We start from the raw sequence: 23,065 nt of genomic DNA, 5'->3' as shown, positions 1-23,065 counted from the left end.
ATTACTGTCTGACTCATGTAGACCTGGAGTTTCCCCATTATCTGATTACTGTCTGACTCATGTAGACCTGGAGTTTCCCCATTATCTGATTACTCTAGTGCATGTAAACGTGTTTATCAGATTACTGTCTGACTCATGTAGACCTGGAGTTTCCCCATTATCTGATTACTCTAGTGCATGTAAACGCGTTGATCAGATTACTGTCTGACTCATGCAGACCCAGAGTTTCCCCATTATCTGATTACTCTAGTGCATGTAAACGTGTTGATCAGATTACTGTCTGACTCATGTAGACCTGGAGTTTCCCCATTATCTGATTACTCTAGTGCATGTAAACGTGTTGATCTGATTACTGTCTGACTCATGTAGACCCAGAGTTTCCCCATTATCTGATTACTGTAGTGCATGTCAACGTGTTGATCTGATTACTGTCTGACTCATGTAGACCTGGAGTTTCCCCATTATCTGATTACTGTCTGACTCATGTAGACCTGGAGTTTCCCCATTATCTGATTACTGTCTGACTCATGTAGACCTGGAGTTTCCCCATTATCTGATTACTGTAGTGCATGTAAACGCGTTGATCAGATTACTGTCTGACTCATGGAGACCCAGAGTTTCCCCATTATCTGATTACTGTAGTGCATGTAAACGCGTTGATCAGATTACTGTCTGACTCATGCAGACCCAGAGTTTCCCCATTATCTGATTACTGTAGTGCATGTAAACGTGTTGATCAGATTACTGTCTGACTCATGTAGACCCAGAGTTTCCCCATTATCTGATTACTGTAGTGCATGTCAACGTGTTGATCTGATTACTGTCTGACTCATGTAGACCTGGAGTTTCCCCATTATCTGATTACTGTCTGACTCATGTAGACCTGGAGTTTCCCCATTATCTGATTACTGTAGTGCATGTAAACGTGTTGATCAGATTACTGTCTGACTCATGTAGACCTGGAGTTTCCCCATTATCTGATTACTCTAGTGCATGTAAACGCGTTGATCAGATTACTGTCTGACTCATGCAGACCCAGAGTTTCCCCATTATCTGATTACTGTAGTGCATGTAAACGTGTTGATCAGATTACTGTCTGACTCATGTAGACCCAGAGTTTCCCCATTATCTGATTACTGTAGTGCATGTCAACGTGTTGATCTGATTACTGTCTGACTCATGTAGACCTGGAGTTTCCCCATTATCTGATTACTGTCTGACTCATGTAGACCTGGAGTTTCCCCATTATCTGATTACTGTAGTGCATGTAAACGTGTTGATCAGATTACTGTCTGACTCATGTAGACCTGGAGTTTCCCCATTATCTGATTACTGTCTGACTCATGTAGACCTGGAGTTTCCCCATTATCTGATTACTGTAGTGCATGTAAACGCGTTGATCAGATTACTGTCTGACTCATGTAGACCCAGAGTTTCCCCATTATCTGATTACTGTCGTGCATGTAAACGCGTTGATCAGATTACTGTCTGACTCATGCAGACCCAGAGTTTCCCCATTATCTGATTACTGTAGTGCATGTAAACGTGTTGATCAGATTACTGTCTGACTCATGTAGACCCAGAGTTTCCCCATTATCTGATTACTGTAGTGCATGTATACGCGTTGATCAGATTACTGTCTGACTCATGCAGACCCAGAGTTTCCCCATTATCTGATTACTGTAGTGCATGTAAACGCGTTGATCAGATTACTGTCTGACTCATGTAGACCCAGAGTTTCCCCATTATCTGATTACTGTAGTGCATGTAAACGCGTTGATCAGATTACTGTCTGACTCATGCAGACCCAGAGTTTCCCCATTATCTGATTACTGTAGTGCATGTAAACGTGTTGATCACATTACTGTCTGACTCATGTAGACCCAGAGTTTCCCCATTATCTGATTACTGTAGTGCATGTAAACGTGTTGATCAGATTACTGTCTGACTCATGCAGACCCAGAGTTTCCCCATTATCTGATTACTGTAGTGCATGTCAACGTGTTGATCTGATTACTGTCTGACTCATGTAGACCTGGAGTTTCCCCATTATCTGATTACTCTAGTGCATGTAAACGTGTTGATCAGATTACTGTCTGACTCATGTAGACCTGGAGTTTCCCCATTATCTGATTACTCTAGTGCATGTAAACGCGTTGATCAGATTACTGTCTGACTCATGCAGACCCAGAGTTTCCCCATTATCTGATTACTGTAGTGCATGTAAACGTGTTGATCAGATTACTGTCTGACTCATGTAGACCCAGAGTTTCCCCATTATCTGATTACTGTAGTGCATGTCAACGTGTTGATCTGATTACTGTCTGACTCATGTAGACCTGGAGTTTCCCCATTATCTGATTACTGTCTGACTCATGTAGACCTGGAGTTTCCCCATTATCTGATTACTGTAGTGCATGTAAACGTGTTGATCAGATTACTGTCTGACTCATGTAGACCTGGAGTTTCCCCATTATCTGATTACTGTCTGACTCATGTAGACCTGGAGTTTCCCCATTATCTGATTACTGTAGTGCATGTAAACGCGTTGATCAGATTACTGTCTGACTCATGTAGACCCAGAGTTTCCCCATTATCTGATTACTGTCGTGCATGTAAACGCGTTGATCAGATTACTGTCTGACTCATGCAGACCCAGAGTTTCCCCATTATCTGATTACTGTAGTGCATGTAAACGTGTTGATCAGATTACTGTCTGACTCATGTAGACCCAGAGTTTCCCCATTATCTGATTACTGTAGTGCATGTATACGCGTTGATCAGATTACTGTCTGACTCATGCAGACCCAGAGTTTCCCCATTATCTGATTACTGTAGTGCATGTAAACGCGTTGATCAGATTACTGTCTGACTCATGTAGACCCAGAGTTTCCCCATTATCTGATTACTGTAGTGCATGTAAATGCGTTGATCAGATTACTGTCTGACTCATGCAGACCCAGAGTTTCCCCATTATCTGATTACTGTAGTGCATGTAAACGTGTTGATCACATTACTGTCTGACTCATGTAGACCCAGAGTTTCCCCATTATCTGATTACTGTCGTGCATGTAAACGCGTTGATCAGATTACTGTCTGACTCATGCAGACCCAGAGTTTCCCCATTATCTGATTACTGTAGTGCATGTAAACGTGTTGATCAGATTACTGTCTGACTCATGTAGACCCAGAGTTTCCCCATTATCTGATTACTGTAGTGCATGTATACGCGTTGATCAGATTACTGTCTGACTCATGCAGACCCAGAGTTTCCCCATTATCTGATTACTGTAGTGCATGTAAACGCGTTGATCAGATTACTGTCTGACTCATGTAGACCCAGAGTTTCCCCATTATCTGATTACTGTAGTGCATGTAAACGCGTTGATCAGATTACTGTCTGACTCATGCAGACCCAGAGTTTCCCCATTATCTGATTACTGTAGTGCATGTAAACGTGTTGATCACATTACTGTCTGACTCATGCAGACCCAGAGTTTCCCCATTATCTGATTACTGTAGTGCATGTCAACGTGTTGATCTGATTACTGTCTGACTCATGTAGACCTGGAGTTTCCCCATTATCTGATTACTCTAGTGCATGTAAACGTGTTGATCAGATTACTGTCTGACTCATGTAGACCTGGAGTTTCCCCATTATCTGATTACTCTAGTGCATGTAAACGCGTTGATCAGATTACTGTCTGACTCATGCAGACCCAGAGTTTCCCCATTATCTGATTACTGTAGTGCATGTAAACGTGTTGATCACATTACTGTCTGACTCATGTAGACCCAGAGTTTCCCCATTATCTGATTACTGTAGTGCATGTAAACGTGTTGATCAGATTACTGTCTGACTCATGCAGACCCAGAGTTTCCCCATTATCTGATTACTGTAGTGCATGTCAACGTGTTGATCTGATTACTGTCTGACTCATGTAGACCTGGAGTTTCCCCATTATCTGATTACTCTAGTGCATGTAAACGTGTTGATCAGATTACTGTCTGACTCATGTAGACCTGGAGTTTCCCCATTATCTGATTACTCTAGTGCATGTAAACGCGTTGATCAGATTACTGTCTGACTCATGCAGACCCAGAGTTTCCCCATTATCTGATTACTGTAGTGCATATAAACGTGTTGATCAGATTACTGTCTGACTCATGTAGACCCAGAGTTTCCCCATTATCTGATTACTGTAGTGCATGTCAACGTGTTGATCTGATTACTGTCTGACTCATGTAGACCTGGAGTTTCCCCATTATCTGATTACTGTCTGACTCATGTAGACCTGGAGTTTCCCCATTATCTGATTACTCTAGTGCATGTAAACGTGTTGATCAGATTACTGTCTGACTCATGTAGACCTGGAGTTTCCCCATTATCTGATTACTGTCTGACTCATGTAGACCTGGAGTTTCCCCATTATCTGATTACTGTAGTGCATGTAAACGCGTTGATCAGATTACTGTCTGACTCATGTAGACCCAGAGTTTCCCCATTATCTGATTACTGTAGTGCATGTAAACGCGTTGATCAGATTACTGTCTGACTCATGCAGACCCAGAGTTTCCCCATTATCTGATTACTGTAGTGCATGTAAACGTGTTGATCAGATTACTGTCTGACTCATGTAGACCCAGAGTTTCCCCATTATCTGATTACTGTAGTGCATGTAAACGCGTTGATCAGATTACTGTCTGACTCATGCAGACCCAGAGTTTCCCCATTATCTGATTACTGTAGTGCATGTAAACGCGTTGATCAGATTACTGTCTGACTCATGTAGACCCAGAGTTTCCCCATTATCTGATTACTGTAGTGCATGTAAACGCGTTGATCAGATTACTGTCTGACTCATGCAGACCCAGAGTTTCCCCATTATCTGATTACTGTAGTGCATGTAAACGTGTTGATCAGATTACTGTCTGACTCATGTAGACCCAGAGTTTCCCCATTATCTGATTACTGTAGTGCATGTAAACGTGTTGATCAGATTACTGTCTGACTCATGCAGACCCAGAGTTTCCCCATTATCTGAGTACTGTAGTGCATGTAAACTCATTCAGCTGACCCTCACTGATTGAGCTGACAAGCATGGAAAATCATTATTATACATGCCAACAAAGAGGGCACTTGTCCAGTCTGATGGAAAAAGGGCAGGAGCTCAGGGTCCCCTGGAGGTGTATCTGTGCACCATTGACCACTCTACCGTATTAGCCCAGACAGTTAGTTCAAAAACGATGAGGTATTCAGAGCTTAGATTTACAAGGATCATGTTCTGATCTATTTAAACCCAGGACATTAACAGAGGCGGTAATAAGATAAATATATACAAAATCTTCTGTCCAAAACTCCTGACCCCTACACTTTAAATGATATTATTATTATTATTGACCAGAGTCCAGACCACTGAAGAACAGGGTATATGTTTGTAAATATAGTGAGAGAAGAAAAGGGTAATTATCATATGAGCATCATCACTTTCACAGCTCTCATCACTGCAGTGCGCTGTGGGCTACTCACCTGCTGCAGACAGAGAGAGAGAGAGAGAGAGAGAGAGAGAGAGAGAGAGAGAGATAGAGAGAGAGAGATAGATAGAGAGAGCGAGAGAGAGAGAGAGAGAGCAGTGTTTAACATTCAGTTGGTTTTCCTTTCTCCTGTCACCTCTCTGTCCTCTTTACTGCAGGGCACTCTCTCTCTAACTCTCTCTCTCTCTTTCTCTCCCTCCCTCTCTCTCTCTCTCTCTCTCTCTCTCTGTCTTTCTGATGATGAGACAAGGGAAAGAATCCAGATGATGATGAGGAGCTATTGATCACGCCAGCATATCAATACAGCCGAGAGAGAGAGGGGGAAAGATTTCAGCTTGCTCAGCATTACTGTCCTCTGACCAGCGTCCAGCTAACAGAGGAGAGAAAGAGGAAAGACCCGAGGCTGAAGAGAGAAAGAGAAATGATGCTCTTCTTCTTTCTTACCACACTTGGACACTTTGAAAATAATAGGAAACCTAGTAAGACAAAGTCAGAGTGACCATTAAGTACTAATTATTCATCTTTCAACATCTATTTGGCAGAAAATTACCCAGAAGCCTCAACAGCTAAACCTAATATCAGCTGTTTTGAGTGTTCAGTGAGTCACTCTTCACCTTTATTCCAGCGTCCACTGTTCAGGAGACTCACTTTTAGTTTCAGACGCGCCTCCAAAGTTCAGTCTCAGAAGCTGGTTGATTTTCTGAAGTAGTCAAACCCATTCAGTGGTGCTGAGGTCTGGACTCTGGGGCGGTCAGTCCATCGTCCAGCTTCTTTGTTTGATGTGTCCGTCTCCTTTTCTCAGTGAGGTTCTTCTTGGTCACCTACACGTCCTTTCAGACCCACAGCGCTGAGTGGTCTTCTCACAGTGGAAGGATGGACAGAAACCCCTGTGGATGTTTTCAGATCTGGAGCAGCTTGATGTTCTCCTCTCGCTCAGAGAGGAAAGCTTTCAGGGCTGTTTATCTGATGGGGGCAGTGTTGGTGTCTAGCAGGTCTTCCAGGTGGTTGTTAGGAGGCCTATTTTCTCTGTAGCTTGTGGACATTTTTGAACTCTGTATTGAGTGGAAATGTGTTTGATTTATAAAACCAGAAGTGAACAGGATTTTCATCGTCATAGCTGAGCAAACATGTCAACAAAAGTGATTTAATTTAAATGCTAATCATTTTTTGCAGCATTTCAAGATTTGTTGATATTAATAAAGGGATGCATTGTTTTCACCACAGGGGGTTTGCACCCCCCTTTCACTCATCATTGCTCTCTAGCAGCTCAATAAAGAGTCATAACATTTTACACATAAGCAACAGTGTTCTTGTTCATCTGAAAATGGGGGAATAAATATTTTATTTGGTTATATTCATTTAAAAATAACATATTAAGCCAAATCTCACCCAGCAGAATGGCTGCTAGGGGCTCTGCAGAAAGAGGTGTTTTTACATTTGGCACTTCTGAGGCTTTTTCTGCGTTCCACATGCTCAAACCTTAGTCTTGCAGGGCAACAATCTGAGATTTTGGGCCAAATGTGGGTGTGAACATAGACTCTTTAGGGTAGGAACAAATCAATTTAGAAACCAATTTAGAAACTCCTCTTGAAGGCGGACATCACAGTAGGGGGCGCCGGTATGATCAGCAACATAGACTGACAGTAAGCTTGTCGTTTCCACACGGATGTAGCGTTGCATTGCTGAAATGTCCCCCAAATAAACTCCAATTAAACATGTAGATGTGAGTCGTGTGTGCGGAGAACAGTAAACATGCAATAAAATCTATTCTACCTCTTATAATATTAAATACAATATTAAATATTGAGATTAGGGATGCGCCAGAATTTCTGGCCAATTGGTGGAAAATGACACTTTCAGTAATGTAAGTAATAATCCTTGCAACATCTTAGCAACACACCTGGAATCCCATAACAATCACCTAGCAATGTCTGCAACCACATGAGATTCCATTCCATAGCAATGACCTACCAACACATTAGCAACCACCTGGGATTCCTTAACAATGGCCTAGCTACATCTTAGCAACCAACTGAGAGTACATAGCCATGACCTTGCAACACACCTGGAATTCCATAGCAATGACCTAGCAACATTTTAGCAACCACCTGAGATTCCATAGCCATGATCTAGCAGCATTTTAGCAACCACCTGAAGGTACATAGCCATGACCTAGCAACACTCCTGGAATTCCATAGAAATGACCTAGCAACATCTTAACAACCACCTGAGGTTCCATAGTAAAGACCTAGCAACACACCTGGAATTCCATAGAAATGACCTAGCAACATCTTAGCAACCACCTGAGTTCCATAGTAAAGACCTAGCAACACACCTGGAATTCCATAGAAATGACCTAGCAACATCTTAGCAACCACCTGAGGTTCCATAGCAAAGACCTAGCGACACTCCTGGAATTCCATAGAAATGACCTAGCAACATCTTAGCAACCACCTGAGGTTCCATAGCAAAGACCTAGCGACACTCCTGGAATTCCATAGAAATGACCTACCAACATCTTAGCAACCACCTGAGGTTCCATAGCAAAGACCTAGCAACACACCTGGAATTCCATAGAAATGACCTAGCAACGTCTTAGCAACCACCTGAGGTTCCATAGCAAAGACCTAGCGACACACCTGGAATTCCATAGAAATGACCTAGGAACTTCTTAGCAACCGCCTGAGGTTCCAGAGTAAAGACCTAGCAACACACCTGGAATTCCATAGAAATGACCTAGCAACATCTTAGCAACCACCTGAGGTTTCATAGCAAAGACCTAGCAACACTCCTGGAATTCCATAGAAATGACCTACCAACATCTTAGCAACCACCTGAGGTTCCATAGCAAAGACCTAGCGACACACCTGGAATTCCATAGAAATGACCTAGGAACATCTTAGCAACCACCTGGAATTTCACAGAAACTGCTTCGTCAAGCCAACTTAAAGCTTGTTCTCAAACTCTCCCCTTCCCACTGACCACTGTTATCATATCCTCATCAGTGCAGTGTTGATTTTGAGATCATTTGAGACCTAAACGTCGAGCCGGGCCTAGTTTTTGAGCCTGCGCATGTGACATTAATACGGAACGACTTATGACGTGATGTGAGAAAGTCCCAACCTGACGCCTGATTATTTCAGGATTTACAGGGCGACTCGCAGCAGCACTCCCTCAACATTTTTTATTCTCCTCACAATATTTCTTTAAGTTTTAAGTCAGATCTTTCAAAGTCTCTCCCCTCCTCTCTCTGGTCTCGTGAGCCCCAGCAGCACTTATGCAAGCCCCACTCCACTTTTTTTTTTTTTTATCCCGAATGCAGCACTGCAATGCAGCAGGAAAGCTGAGGCGCCGCACTGCCGCTGTAATTGGCAAACAGTGTGCGGGTCTTTCTCCCTCCCTCTCTCTCTCCCATCCCACCTCGACACATCCGTCAGTTTAATGCCCGGTTTGTGTTCGTCAGCAAAAGACGCTCGTGCGTGAGAGCATTTCTGCTGATGCTGCTCGTCTAATCTGTTGAATTTGTGCAGCCTGTTGGTTTTCAGGTCACTCAGGAGCCACTGGCCACACCACTGCCCACAACATTAGCCATATATATGCTACATTATACACATTTCACATAACTTCTTCTGAAATTAAGGGTGTTAACTGGGAGTTTGTCCACCTTCACTGCAATAACATCCTCTACTCGTCTGGGAGGGCTTTACATTAGATGTTGGACCATGGATTTGATTGCATTCAGCCACAAGAGCATCGGGTACTGATGTTGGATGGCCGGTTCTGGATCACTCAACACATCCCAAAGGTTTTGGATGGAGCACAGTTCCACAAACCAATGCTGGGGGCCTTAATACCCCTCTAGCCCACGCTTGGCACTGGGCATGCTGACCTTAGGCTCACGTGCAGCTGCTCCAGATTGTCCCATTCCATTGGTCCGTGCTTTTGTATGGAGCTTGTACAAACTGTGCTATTGAACACCTGTGTCAGCAATGAGGGCACCTTAAAGTAGCCGGGTTCATGATATATATACACACTTTACAGGAGAAGGAAAAAACCTACATTACTTTTAATGTAAGTCAATGGAACCGGAATTTTTTCCATGTCATTTTGGGTCATTTCTTTTGGTCCATTCATCATGAAATTTACATATGATGTAAGGGGTAACAGGGAGTTTCAAACTGTGTCAAAATCAGAAAAATGACAAATATATATACAGTGGCTCCAAGTAGTATTCAACCCCCTACAAACAAAAAATATAAAGTGGCTCAATTACATTATAATACATTTTAAACATTAAAATTAGGATCAATTCTTTTCCAACCCCCAGGTTTAATATGTTGTGGAATAACCCTTGTTTGCAATTACAGCTTTTAATCGTTTTTCATAAGACCTGAACAGGCCGGCTCAGGTCTGTGGAGTAATCTTGGCCCACTCCTCCATGCAGATCTTCTCCAGGTTGTCTAGGTTCTTTGGGCATCTCTTGGGGACTTTGATCTTGAGCTCCTTCCACAAGTTTTCAATTGGGTTAAGGTCAGGAGACTGACTAGGCCACTGCAACGCCTTGATCCTGGGAATTGTGTATGTGTGTGTGTCTGTAGTAGCGATGGGTACTGCCGTGGCAGCGGTGAGGGGCCCGGTTGTGTAGGCTTAGTGGTCCCTATAGACTGGATATGTGTGGCTGGAAGGGATCTGCCCTGCTTCACGGCTGTTCAGTAGGACTAATGGTGGTGGGTGTTCAATAAAAGAATGTGTTTGATGTGCTATGTTCCTCACGATTGCTGTGGAGTGTTTAAACACTGTGTCCACTCACTGTCCACTCTATTAGATGCTCCTACCTCGTTGGTCCACCTTGTAGATATGAAGTCAGAGACGACGCCTCATTTGCTGCTGCACAGTTTGTGTTGGTCATCCTCCAGTCCTTCATCAGTGGTCACAGGATGCTGCCCACAGGACCCTGTTGACTGGATATTTTTGGTTGGTGGACTATTCTCAGTCCAGCAGAGACACTGAGGTACTTAAACTCCAGCGGCACTGCTGTGTCTGATCCACTCAGACCAGCGCAACACATACTAATATCAGTGTTACTGCAGTGCTGAGAATGATCTACCACCCAAACAGTACCTGCTCTGTGAGGGTCCATGGGGGTCCTGACCACTGAAGAACAGGGTAACAGAGTATCAGAGGAACAGATGGACCACAGTCTGTAACTGTAGAAGTAAACAGTGTTAGTCAACTAAAGGGAACTCTCGGAAAACGGAGATCAGCGTTTTTTCTGTAAATAATGACTTTTTAGGTCCGTTTTGTTCATTAAATTCATCCCACGTCCACGTATTTTTGAGAACAACCCTGAAGTTGAACACAAGGTGGCAGCAGCGGTCAGTCCGGCATCAACCGCCACCAGCGGACGGCAAAGAAGGAGGTGTTAGCCTAGCTAGGCTAGGCTAGGCTAGGTTATGTTAGGCTAGGCTAGGCTAGGCTAACCGTGTCCATCCCGCCGTGGTTCCCGTGGAGGGGAGGACTGAGCCCGGCTGCTGGCTTTGGGGCAGACGGCTCACCCACTTTTCTCACACATACGAGACATGAAGTCGGCGCCGAGCTGATAAACAGGTAAACAGGCCAAAATAACCCGTCTGAGTTTAGCTTAGCGCAGCTAACGCGGCGAACAGGCTCCGCGAGCTCAGCGGTTCAGACAGCGCGGCTTAGTCCCGCCCGAGTTCACCAGAACCCCGAGACGACGTTTCATCGCACAAGGCGCCAGATAAACGTGGCGAAAGGGGGAAAGAGCCTGGCTAGCCGCGCTGTTTGTACTGCCACGTCCCTCGCGTCTCAGGGCAACTCCACCGACTTTCCAGAATTCAGTGGTCGAGGTGTGAAGAGCCATTCGGGCCGGTTTGGGCCGAAGTGGTTCAGTTGCAGAGAAACCCGTAAACTCCGATTTCTTTACAGCGGTGGTGGTGGGAACCAGGGGTCACCATGCCTGCGGCTCAAATGTAGTCGTTTTATTTAGGGCCCAGAACCACCACCGAACCTACACGTGTCTTCTGAGTGTTTATATTAATGTTGATGATGGAAAATCAGAAAAAAAAGTTTTATGTAGGGACTAGTTTGCATCATGACACCCTGTCCAGCTTGAGTGTAATAAAATAAATGGTTTTAAATCCATTTTAGGCCCAAACTGTGGTAAATAAGTGTCCACTCTGTATGTGGTGAATCAGAGTTGGGCCTTTGGCTTGGTTGGGACACTGTGTCCAACATTGGGACACTGATTGCTCGATTATGCGTAACAGGACAAAGTACCAACAACACGGACCGGGAAGCTCATCCACTGTGCTGGCTTAGCCATACCGTCGTTTTAGGACAGACCGTTCCAGCCGCAGAGAACCTTGTGTCTCGAGAAGGAGGTGGACTTACTTTTCATGTAAGTCAATGGAACCAGACTTTTTTCCAAGTCATTTTGGGCCGTTTCTTTCAGTCCTTTCATCATGAAATTTACACACAGTGTAAAGGACAACAGGCCTTTTCAAATGATGCAAAAACTGAGAAATGATCTTTGATCTGACATCTGTCGATGTGTTGTGTTTTGGATGTTGGCATGCTGAGGTGATTATGAGTATTATGAGATATTAAGCCATTATTATGAGTCATTGAGAGAATCTCAGTATAGAGTGAGATAACAAGTTATAATGATGACATATTATTTATGGCAAAGTAAGTCACGGCCGCCCGAAACAAACCGCTTTCGTCCATCATTTTAAAACTTTCTGAACCTTGATCTGTATATACATTTATAAACAGTCAAAGCTCATTGATTTTTTTACGGTGCATTGTGGGAACTTCCAGGACACGAACGGAATGAGTTTGACGATACACCCTAGAAAACGGTTGATTCCCTGGGCAGCACCCTGACTGCTGAACTAGAGGCGCAACCTTAGACATCAGGCAGTGAATTCTCGACCACTTCACCCATAACTTTCTGTGAGGGAGCTTTTAGACATGGACGTCTGGTTCCTATCACCACCACTGCGAACTATTCTGACTCTACAAGGTTCTCTAGAGCAAAGCATTTCACACCAAACAACTCTGAACGACTTTGTTTACATCTTATCCCATTTTAATATCCACACCTGCTCACCAACTACTGAATACAGCCCACACAGTCCAGACCCTTCAGATTGGACCTGGTAGAAAAGCCAGAGAGGAGCTAATGGAGCACAGTAGGGTCCTGGAGGCCTGCTGTCCTGCTCCCAACACACCTGATCCAACCACACAACACATTAACAGCTCCTGGAGACCATATGGGCTGTGTTTCTCCAAAATGTCCTGTCTTCTCTGTGAGACCTCAGGCTTCTTATTGGCTTGTCCATCCATCTTGATGCTGGTCATCCTCTTCCTCTTATACCTTTAGCTGTTCCAAGCAGATTTGTCTTTCCCAGTGAATAGGATGTTCAGTTTTGTCATCTGGCTTAGAGTGAGGGGTGAGGCTCGATTTAGTCGAGGATCCATTAGTTTTGTTACTCTTGCCGTCCGAGGTTCGTTGGTGTTGCATCGTTGTTGGCTTTGGTGTTGGTGCATCAGTCTGAATCTGCAGGTCCTTATCAAAGCCTCGATAGAGCCTTGAGACCGTGACCGTGGGAAGAATGAATATGTGGAGAATGAAACCCTCAGGTTTGGGCCAGAAAACCACTGAATTAAAAGGGGGAATTTCGCCATAATTAAATGGGTGATATGCAAAGTCATTCAGAGTGGTTTGGTGTAAAATGCTCCGCTCTAGAGGAACTTGGTGACGTTGATGTCCATTAAAAACACTGAAGGTAAACAGGTTCCATCAGGGAGAACCAAGTGGCTCTGAAATCACTTTTTACACACAAGCAAAGTTTCAGTTTCAGATTTATTTACAACTTAGTTCCAAGTTTAAGTTGAATAAAAATTGGCTTTAAACTCAGGATCACAGATGAGCTCCTTTACTATGTTGATCTGTAGGCCTCTGTTCATAAACATAAACCAGCCCAAACTCATTTACTATAAAATGAAATGGTGTTTGTAGAAATTCAGAAAAAAGCCGCGTCAGTCTCGACTGCATATGTGGACATATTTCTATATTGTGCTCTATTTACACAAAGTTAGGTTAGTTCATCATTTATGTTGAACAGACTCTCCCAAAGTTTTACGCCGCTGCGCTGACGTTGAACCGCGTGCTGCACTGGGTCGGTATGACCAACAGGTCAAAACCAGCTCTAAACAAAGTGACTGCTGGGCCCTGATTGGTGCTCTGGCTTTGCGCTTCTTTCGTTTTGACATGTTACGTTTTTATACACACAGAAACCAAAAGGAACGACAGATTTCTCAAAATGTAGGAGGAAAAAGTCGGATATTAGACTCTGAAATGTAGTGGAGTGAAAGGAAAAAGTCGCCCAGAACTGAGAAACTTCAGTACAGATACACCAAAAATACTAAAGTACAGAAACTAATTACATTTACTCAGTTACTGTCCACCACTGGTTATCAATACTCTGTTTGATGTCTGAAACATTTGAAAGGGTTTTCAGTCTTGGACTAAGTTACTTAACCTGAAATAATAAGCATGTAACAATCTCAACATGAGTGCATTCTGAATGACTTCTTCTCAAGAGCTGCATTGTGTGGAATTTGGGAGAAAATCACATGAAATGCTCTGAAGCTACCACTTATTTAAAGGTTTCCCAGTAGATGGCACTGAATTTCTCCATTTGTACTTATTGCCTGTCTACGCTGGGTCTCGCAAAGCGCCTTGATTCTGTTTCCAGAGCTTTATTCATGAGGCACAGTGATCACAGCCTGCATTGGAGAAATCCTTGACACGGAGTCAATCTGTATCACATTCTTCAACAACAGTCTGTTGGTCTTCAACAACAGGCTGTTGTTTCTGTTTGTGCCTAACCTTCTCGGTTGTAATATATGTTCCAGGCTGGCCATGGTTTTGTTCTGACGTCGTCCTGCTTCCACCGAGTCACTGGAATAGACTAGGGTGTAGTCTAGATTTGGGAACATCTAAGAATAATAACAGCTTCACCCTCAGAAGTCACTGTGAGTCACTCTTATTTATTTTGACTTGGATTTTATTCTGAATTATTTCTGTTTGGTATAGCTTTTTGGTTCAACCATTTTTGGTATGTTGCTCAGCCATTTGCATTAGGATGTGAGGCCTGCACTTTTCCCAGACCAGCTCTCTTTATCTGAGAGCTTTATGGGCTCAAGCTTGAAGCAAAAAAACTAAAGCATCTTCGGTTCTTCTCTAAAGACACCAAGGCCTGCCTAACCCTATTCAGAATCCAAGGCCAGCACATCACGCAAAACACTCAAACAAAGCACAGTTAGATCAACATTCCTGACTAGTGTTCAAGCCCCGGCTGTAGGGCCTCCTACACAATGCTAAGCTGCTTGAGGCCTTATAGTAAAGACTTGCCGATTAGCCCAAGACTTCACGCCGACTGCTTAAACACACTGTGCATTGGTGTCTCGTCCTGTAAGGCCAGCATTGGGTACAGTGAAAGTTTGAATTGTGCTGTCAAAAATATTTGATGTAAATGAATGAAACATTACCTACCAGTCGTAACTCTTGCAGTGTCATGTTCATCTTTTACTATTTCTGTAAATTATGCTCCTTTGTTACAGTGAAACGCCTTACTTTGAGCGTGTTGCCAAGGATGGGATTGAAAAATGTGAGATTGCATCTGTAGCTAGTTGTGACCGATGCTAGCTGGGACGAAAAACGGTGTAAAGATACTTCTTTGTTCTCCTTTTTTATCTTGAAAACCCAACATGTTCCCACTTCAAAGCGTGGAGTCCCACGAACCGTTTCACTGGTTAGCTCTAGTGTTAGTCCTGTTCGCTCGTTAGCTCATATGAAGGCTTTCATTACCGAAGGTTCCTCAGTCAGTACAAAACTGTGTTTAACCTGCGGTGGCTAAAAGATTTACCTTAGATTTTTTTTTCCCCTCAAGGTTATGTTTTGTACCGTCAGGCAAAAAAAATCGTTACCACATTTGTTTGTGCATCTAATTTTTTAGCTTGCCCACTTTGACCTTTTGAAAAAGGCAATGTGCTGCCCCGCCTTAGGCAGCTACGCTCTACGGTTAATATTGCTGTCATGCATAAAAACCAAAACTCATGAAAGAAATTTTTGGAGGTGAGTTAAAACTAGTTTAGTTAGAACGTTTAATGGGACGTTACATGACGGCAACTGATTTAGTCCCTTTGTGACTGAAGGTGCCCAACAACAACCGCCACCCTGTGTCAGATTTTGGAGGCTAGTCTAGAAAAACAACATGGTTTAATATCCACCATGGCTAAAAATGAACAATAGGAGAATGACATGGCTAAAAATCTACCAGTACATCAAAATGGCTAAAGACTCAGTAGGATAACGGCATGGCAAAAAGGCCACTGCCAATAGGAGAATGACATGGCTAAAAATCGAAGAATGATATGAAGAAATATCCACTAATAGGAGAATAACGGGACTAAATACCCACCTGTGGGAGAATGACATGACTAAATATCCACCAATAGGAAAACAACATGGCTAAATGTCCACAAGTACAACCCCATTTCCAAAAAAGTTGGAAAAAAAATAGGATGCAATAATATGTAGATCATGTAAACAATATTTTTAAAGGAACATGCTACAAAGACAACATATCAAATGTTGAAATTGAGAAATGTTATTGTTTTTTGAAAAATATTTGCCCATTTTGAATTTGTTGCCAACAACATGTTCCAAAAAAATTGGGACGGGGGCCTGTTTACGGGGCCGCTGTGTTTCATTGCCTCTTCTTTTAACAACATTCTGTAAGTGTTTGGGAACTGACGAGACCAATTGTTGTAGTTTGGAAGGTGAAATGTTTTCCAGTTCTTATTTGGCGTTGGATTTCAGCTGCTCATCAGTTCAGGGTCTCGCATTTTTCATTTCATAATGCACCAAATGTTTTCAGTGGTGACAGGTCTGGACTGCAGACAGGCCAGTTTAGCAGCCACTCTTTTAATACAGAGCATTGCTGTTGTAATACATGCAGAATGTGGTTTGACACGGTCTCGCTGAAATAATCAAGGCCTTCTTTGAAAAAGACGTGGTCTGGATGGCAGCATATGTTGCGAAAAGCTTCTATATATCATTCAGCATTAATGGTGCCTTCACAGATGTGCACTAATGCTCCCCTATACCATCATGAATGCTGGCTTTTGAACTGTGCACTGATAACAAGCTGAGTGGTCTTTAGCCCGGAGGACAGTGTCCAGAATTTCCAAAACGAATTTCAAATGTTGATTCATCAAACCACAAGACACTTTTCCACTTCCCCTCAATCCATTTTACATGATTATTGGGCCCAGAGAAGGTGGCAGCATTTCTGAATCATGTTTATATATGGTTTCTTCTTGGCAATTTAGAGTTTTAACTTGCATTTTTGGATGAGCTGTTTTCACAGACAATGGCTTTCAGGAGTTTTTCATGTCTGTTTTTAATGCAGTGCTGTGAGGGCCTAAAGATCATGGCAAGCAAATACTGGTTCTTGGCTTTGTCCCTTACATACCGAGATTTTTCCAGATTCTCTTAATCTTTTAATGTTATTAGGTACCGTAGATGATCAGCCTTTTGTTGCCCCGTCCCAGCTTTTTTGGAACATGTTGTTGGCATCAAATTCAAAATATTTTGAAATATAAAAAAAAAACAATAAAATTCTCAGTTTCAACATTTGATGTGTTGTCTTTGTACTATTTTCAATGAAATATAGGGTTTAAACGATTTGCACGTCATCGCCTTTTGTTTTTTCACAGCGTCACAACTTTTTGGTAATGGCATTTTAGAATGATGTGGCTAAAAATCCACCAACAGACGAACAGCACAGCTTTTACAGAGATTTCTGTGTAATCCTGTACAGTGTGACATCTTACAGTACGCAGGGGGTTTTCTGTGTTTGTCTGAGTTTGTGTGTCCTAATCTTCAGGATATCTGTCAAACGTAAGAGCAGTGTCAGCCTGTTCTTTCTCACAGACGCACCAGATACGTGCCCTGTCTTTATCTCTGACCGTCCACAACGACTACTCCCACCCAGACTTTAACCTCCCCACCCCTAATTCCTCAGCCACCTCCTCGGTAGACCAAACAGGCTAAACCAGGAAAGAATGGCACTGCGCTGAAATTGAGGAATTTAGAGGAATTTTAGGAACCAGATTTATGTGAAGATGTCTGTTGTACAGGGTGATTAAAAAAGATTCATCTGATTTGAAAATGATTAATTTTACCTGGAAATCATTACAGAACAATGCAGTTAACTGTAAATGGTTTAAGTGAGCATAAGATTTATTATGTCATTTTACAAGGTCTCAGTCTGGACCTGCTCCAGCTGTACGGACAACATCAACACCGTAGTCAAATTCACCCCATGCTTGATTGAGCATGTTGGGTTTCGCTGCACTCACAGCTCTTTCAGTGCAATTTCAGAGATCATCCAGTGTTGTTGGAAGTGATGGCACATCAACAGAATCCTTAACGTACCCCCACAAAAACTCGCATGGTGTGAGATCCAGTGATGCTGGTAACCTTTTTTTTTTGGAACCGTTGGTACCAACGACGAATGACTCTGAGCCGATGGAGGTTCACTGCCATACTGACAGTCAGGAACTCTGACCCACCACGCCCCCCCTTTCAATTGGTATGTGATTGGTTCCTAGATGCCTAACGGTTGTAAAAATATGATGCTTTGAAATTTACGGCATTTGGCTGACGCTCTTATCCAGAGCGACTTACAATTTGGTAATTTTTACACAGGTAGGCCAATGTAGTTTTAGGAGTCTTGCCCAAGGACTCTTACTGGTATAGTGTAGGGCGCGTGCCCTGGTGGGGGATTGAACACCAGTCTGCAGCATAGAAGGCAGAGGTGTTAACCACTACACCAACCGGTATCTTTTCAATATCTTTTTGAATCACCCACCAGACAAACCAGGGAATGACGTAATGAGATACTTGTATTAGTACCTTTGAACAGCCACACAAACAAATAACAGCCCTTCCTGTCTTCTTCAGTGAAATTATTCTGGATTGTTGGAGCAAAAACAAGTGTTGCGTTTATATTTTTGTTCAGTGTATATCGACTGTGTATATGATATACAGTATATACCGTATATAAAACACTGGTTTTAACAGTGTGTAAATGTGATTTTTTATATATATATAATATATATATATCCATCCATCCATCCATTATCTTCCGCTTGTCCGGGGTTCGGGTCGCGGGGGCAGCATCCTAAGCAATGAAGCCCAGACCTCCCTTTCCCCAGCCACTTCCACCAGCTCTCCAAGGGGGATTCCGAGGCGCTCCCAGGCCAGCTGGGCGATATAGTCGCGCCAGCGTGTCCTGGGTCTTCCCCGGGGTCTCCTCCCAGGTGGACTCGCCTGTGACACCTCCCGAGGGAGGCGTCCAGGAGGCATCCTAACCAGATGCCCGAACCACCTCAGCTGGCTCCTCTCGACGTGAAGAAGCAGCGGCTCTACTCAGAGTCCCTTCCGGATGACTGAACTTCTCACCCTATCACTAAGGGAGAGTCCAGACACCCTGCGGAGGAAACTCATTTCGGCCGCTTGTATTCGCGATCTTATTCTTTCGGTCATTACCCAAAGCTCATGACCATAGGTGAGGGTGGGAACGTAGATCGACCGGTAAATCGAGAGCCTTGCCTTATGGCTCAGCTCTTTCTTTACCACAACAGACCGGTAAAGAGCCCGCATCACTGCTGACCCAGCACCAATCCGCCTGTCAATCTCCCGCTCCCTTCTACCATCACTCGTGAACAAGACCCCGAGATACTTGAACTCCTCCACTTGAGGCAAGAGCCTATCCCCGACCCAGAGAGGGCTCTCCACCCTTTTCAGCCTGAGAACCATGGTCTCGGATTTAGAGGTACTGATTCTCATCCCAGCCGCTTCACACTCGGCTGCAGACCGATCCAGCGAAAGCTGAAGTTCACGGCCTGATGTCCCCAATAGGACCACATCATCTGCAAACAGCAGTGATGTGACCCTGAGGTCACCAAACCGGACACCCTCCATCCCTTGACTGCGCCTAGAAATTCTATCCATAAAAATTATGAATAGAATCGGTGACAAAGGGCAGCCCTGACGGAGTCCAACTCTCACTGGGAACGAGTCTGACTTACTGCTGGCTATGCGAACCAAACTCCAGCTTTGTTTGTACAGGGCCTGAATGGCTCGTAGCAAAGAGCCATGTACCCCGTACTCCCGAAGCACCTCCCACAGAATACCCCGGGGAACACAGTCGAATGCCTTCTCCAGATCCACAAAGCACATGTGGACTGGTTGGGCAAACTCCCATGAACCCTCCAGAATCCTGGAGAGGGTGAAGAGTTGGTCCAGTGTTCCACGACCAGGGCGGAACCCGCACTGTTCCTCCTGGATCCGAGGTTCGACTATAAGCCGGACTCTCTTCTCCAGTACCCCTGCATAGACCTTGCCAGGGAGGCTGAGGAGTGTGATTCCCCTGTAGTTGGAACACACCCTCCGGTCCCCTTTTTTAAAAAGAGGCACCACCACCCCAGTCTGCCAATCCAGTGGCACCGCCCCCGATGTCCACGCAATGTTGAAAAGGCGTGTCAGCCAAGACAGCCCCACAACATCCAGAGCCTTGAGGAACTCAGGGCGGATCTCATTCTGGAGCCTTGCCACCAAGGAGCTTCTTAACTACCTTAACGACTTCGGCCTCAGTAATGGACAAGCCTATTCCCATGTCCCCAGACTCAGCCTCCTCACTGGAGAACGTGTCGGTGGGATTGAGAAGGTCCTCAAAGTATTCCTTCCACCGCCCAATGACGTCTTCAGTCGAAGTCAGCAGCACACCATCTCCACTATATACAGTGCTAGTGGCACACTGCTTTCCCCTTCTGAGTCGCCTGACGGTTTGCCAGAATCTTTTCGGAGCCGATTTAAAGTCACTTTCCAAGGCCTCACCAAACTCCTCCCATACACGGGTTTTTGCCTTGGCGACAACTGAAGCCACAGAACGCTTGGCCTGTCGATACCTGCCAGCTGCCTCTGGTGTCCCACAGGCCAACCATGCCCGGTAGGCACCAACTACCTTACGGCCACAGCTACAGTCAGCCGCTTCAGCAATGGAGGAACGGAACATGGCCCATTCTGAGTCAATGTCCCCCACCTCCCCCGATATCTGGTCAAAGATCTGACGGAGGTGTGAGTTGAAGATCAATCTGACAGGTTCTTCTGCTAGACCTTCCCAGCAAACCCTCACTATGCGTTTGGGCTTGCCTGGTCTGACCGGCATCTTCCCCCACCACCTGATCCAACTCACCACCAGGTGGTGATCAGTTGACAGCTCAGCTCCTCTCTTTACCCGAGTGTCCAAAACACATGGGCGCAAGTCCGATGACACGACTACAAAGTCAATCATTGAACTGCGGCCTAGGGTGTCCTGGTGCCATGTGCACTTATGGACATCCTTGTGTTGAAACATGGTGTTTGTGATGGACAAACTGTGGTTTGCGCAGAAGTCCAAAAACTGAACACCACTCGGGTTCAGATCAGAGAGGCCATTCCTCCCAATCACACCCCTCAAGGTCTCACTGTCATTGCCCACGTGAGCGTTGAAGTCCCCCAGTAGGACAATAGAGTCTCCAGGAGGAGCACTTTCAAGCACCCTTCCCAAGGACTCTAAGAAGGCTGGGTACTCTGAACTGCTGTTCGGTGCATAAGCACAGACAACAGTCAGGACCCGTTCCCCAACCCGAAGGCGTAGGGAAGCTACCCTCTCGTCCACCGGAGAAAACCCCAACATACAGGCACCGAGTCGAGGGGCTATGAGAAAGCGCACACCTGCCCGCCGCCTCTCACCATGGGCAACTCCAGAAAAGAATAAAGTCCATCCCCTCTCAAGGAGATTGGACCCAGAGCCCAAGCTGTGTGTTTAGGTGAGCCCGACTATATCTAGCCGGTATCTCTCAACCTCGCGCACCAACTCAGGCTCCTTCCCCGCCAGTGAGGTAACGTTCCAAGTTCCAAAAGCCAGTTTCAGCAACCGAGGATCAGAACGCCAAGGCCCATGCCTTCGGACACTGCCCGATCCACAACGCACCGACCCCCTACTACTGCCCCTCCCATTGGTGGTGGGTCGATGGGTGGGGGGACTCATGTAACTCCTTCGGGCTGGGCCCGGCCGGGCACCATGAGTAAATGCCCGGCCACCAGACGCTCGCTGGCGAGCCCCTCCCCCAGGCCTGGCTCCAGGGTGGGGCCCCAGTAACCCTGTTCCGGGCAGGGTACACAAGTCCTGTTTTTGTGTCTTCATAGGGGTTATTATGGATCACACTTTGTCTGACCTGTCACCTAGGACCAGTTTGCAATGGGAGACCCTACCAGGAGCTTTTGCTCCAGACAACATAGCTCCTAAGATCATTCAAGCACGCAAACCCCTCCACCACGATAAGGTGGTGATCCAAGGAGAGGATAATATATATATAAATATAAAATCATGTACATATACATACAGTGAGTAATAGTCAGTTGTGGGATATATACAACATATACACTCATTGGTTGGAACATGCATATACTGTTGCTCTCATTGGATGCCGATCACGAAAATTCATTCACACCATGGTAATTATGTGAAGTTATATTATTATCTGCTTTTAAAATGGAGCGAAATCTCACCTTAGCGACAATACGAAAACGAAAAATTGTGAGTTGTCACAAAATGATGAGATTGATCGATGAGAGAAAATATTTTGAATGTACAGTAAATCTATGACCCAGACATTTTATCACTCTTTGGCTTCTACTTTTTACACATTGGGAAAATCTCTTTAGAGAAGAGCAACTGCTCTTAGACTGAGGTTTGTTTGGGAAAATCTCAGATTGTTTCATGTGTTCGTCCAACAAGAGGACAGTATCATGATGTCACTCTGACTACCATGCTCGGTGGAGTGGGGATTGTTCCTGTGTTATTTTAATATACTGAATTTTTGGTTTTGGTTAGTTTCGTTCTGGTTCCTTGTTTTGGTTGCTTCTGACTGCTAGGTTTATACCGATATATACTGAAGTGAGACTATTTGTGGTGTTCTGGATTCCCATTTTCAAATAGACATTATCAGTGACTCACTTTAATCTCTTAAATGGCTCTTAATCCTCACTATAACTCGGGCAGTTCACATTGTTTACCATAAATCATTTTTTAGTTTTATTTGATTTGTTTTTTGTTAATGCACAACAGACCAAACCTAGTGAGTATTAGGATGTAAAAATAACATAAAATAAAATAAGATAAACTAACATTACAGAAAAGCCTGAAAGCCTTCCATAGGTACTTTCCCAATTAATTTTTAATTAACTTTTGATTAACTTATATTTAGAAAGGCTTTGTGCTATAACTGAAAGGAAAAAATGTGAAACGAAAAGGAAAAAAGAACATAATAGGGAGATAAAGCAAGATGGTTGGGCTGGGATTTAGAATACGATGCAAGGACGGAT

The 23,065-nt window shown here is 44.3% G+C and overlaps 1 protein-coding gene across 8 annotated transcripts in view; it reads left to right on the top strand.

The window, feature by feature from the left end:
- The first annotated feature begins 10,854 nt into the window (after positions 1-10,854).
- The window catches only part of gne (glucosamine (UDP-N-acetyl)-2-epimerase/N-acetylmannosamine kinase), a 44,109-nt gene continuing 31,898 nt past the window's right edge, over positions 10,855-23,065 (top strand). For 5 of the 8 annotated variants that reach the window (XM_017724134.2, XM_037532689.1, XM_017724131.2 and 2 more), the window contains exon 1: positions 10,855-11,142. The gene's annotated coding sequence lies outside the window, so the exon portion shown is untranslated. Of the gene's footprint in view, positions 11,143-14,478; positions 14,599-23,065 lie in introns of all 8 variants that reach the window. The other 3 variants (XM_037532688.1, XM_017724130.2, XM_017724125.2) reach the window with 1 other exon arrangement.

Source organism: Pygocentrus nattereri, chromosome 22, assembly GCF_015220715.1.
Source record: "Pygocentrus nattereri isolate fPygNat1 chromosome 22, fPygNat1.pri, whole genome shotgun sequence".
Taxonomy (NCBI): Eukaryota; Metazoa; Chordata; class Actinopteri; order Characiformes; family Serrasalmidae; genus Pygocentrus; species Pygocentrus nattereri.
This window is presented reverse-complemented; position numbering and strand designations above follow the sequence as displayed.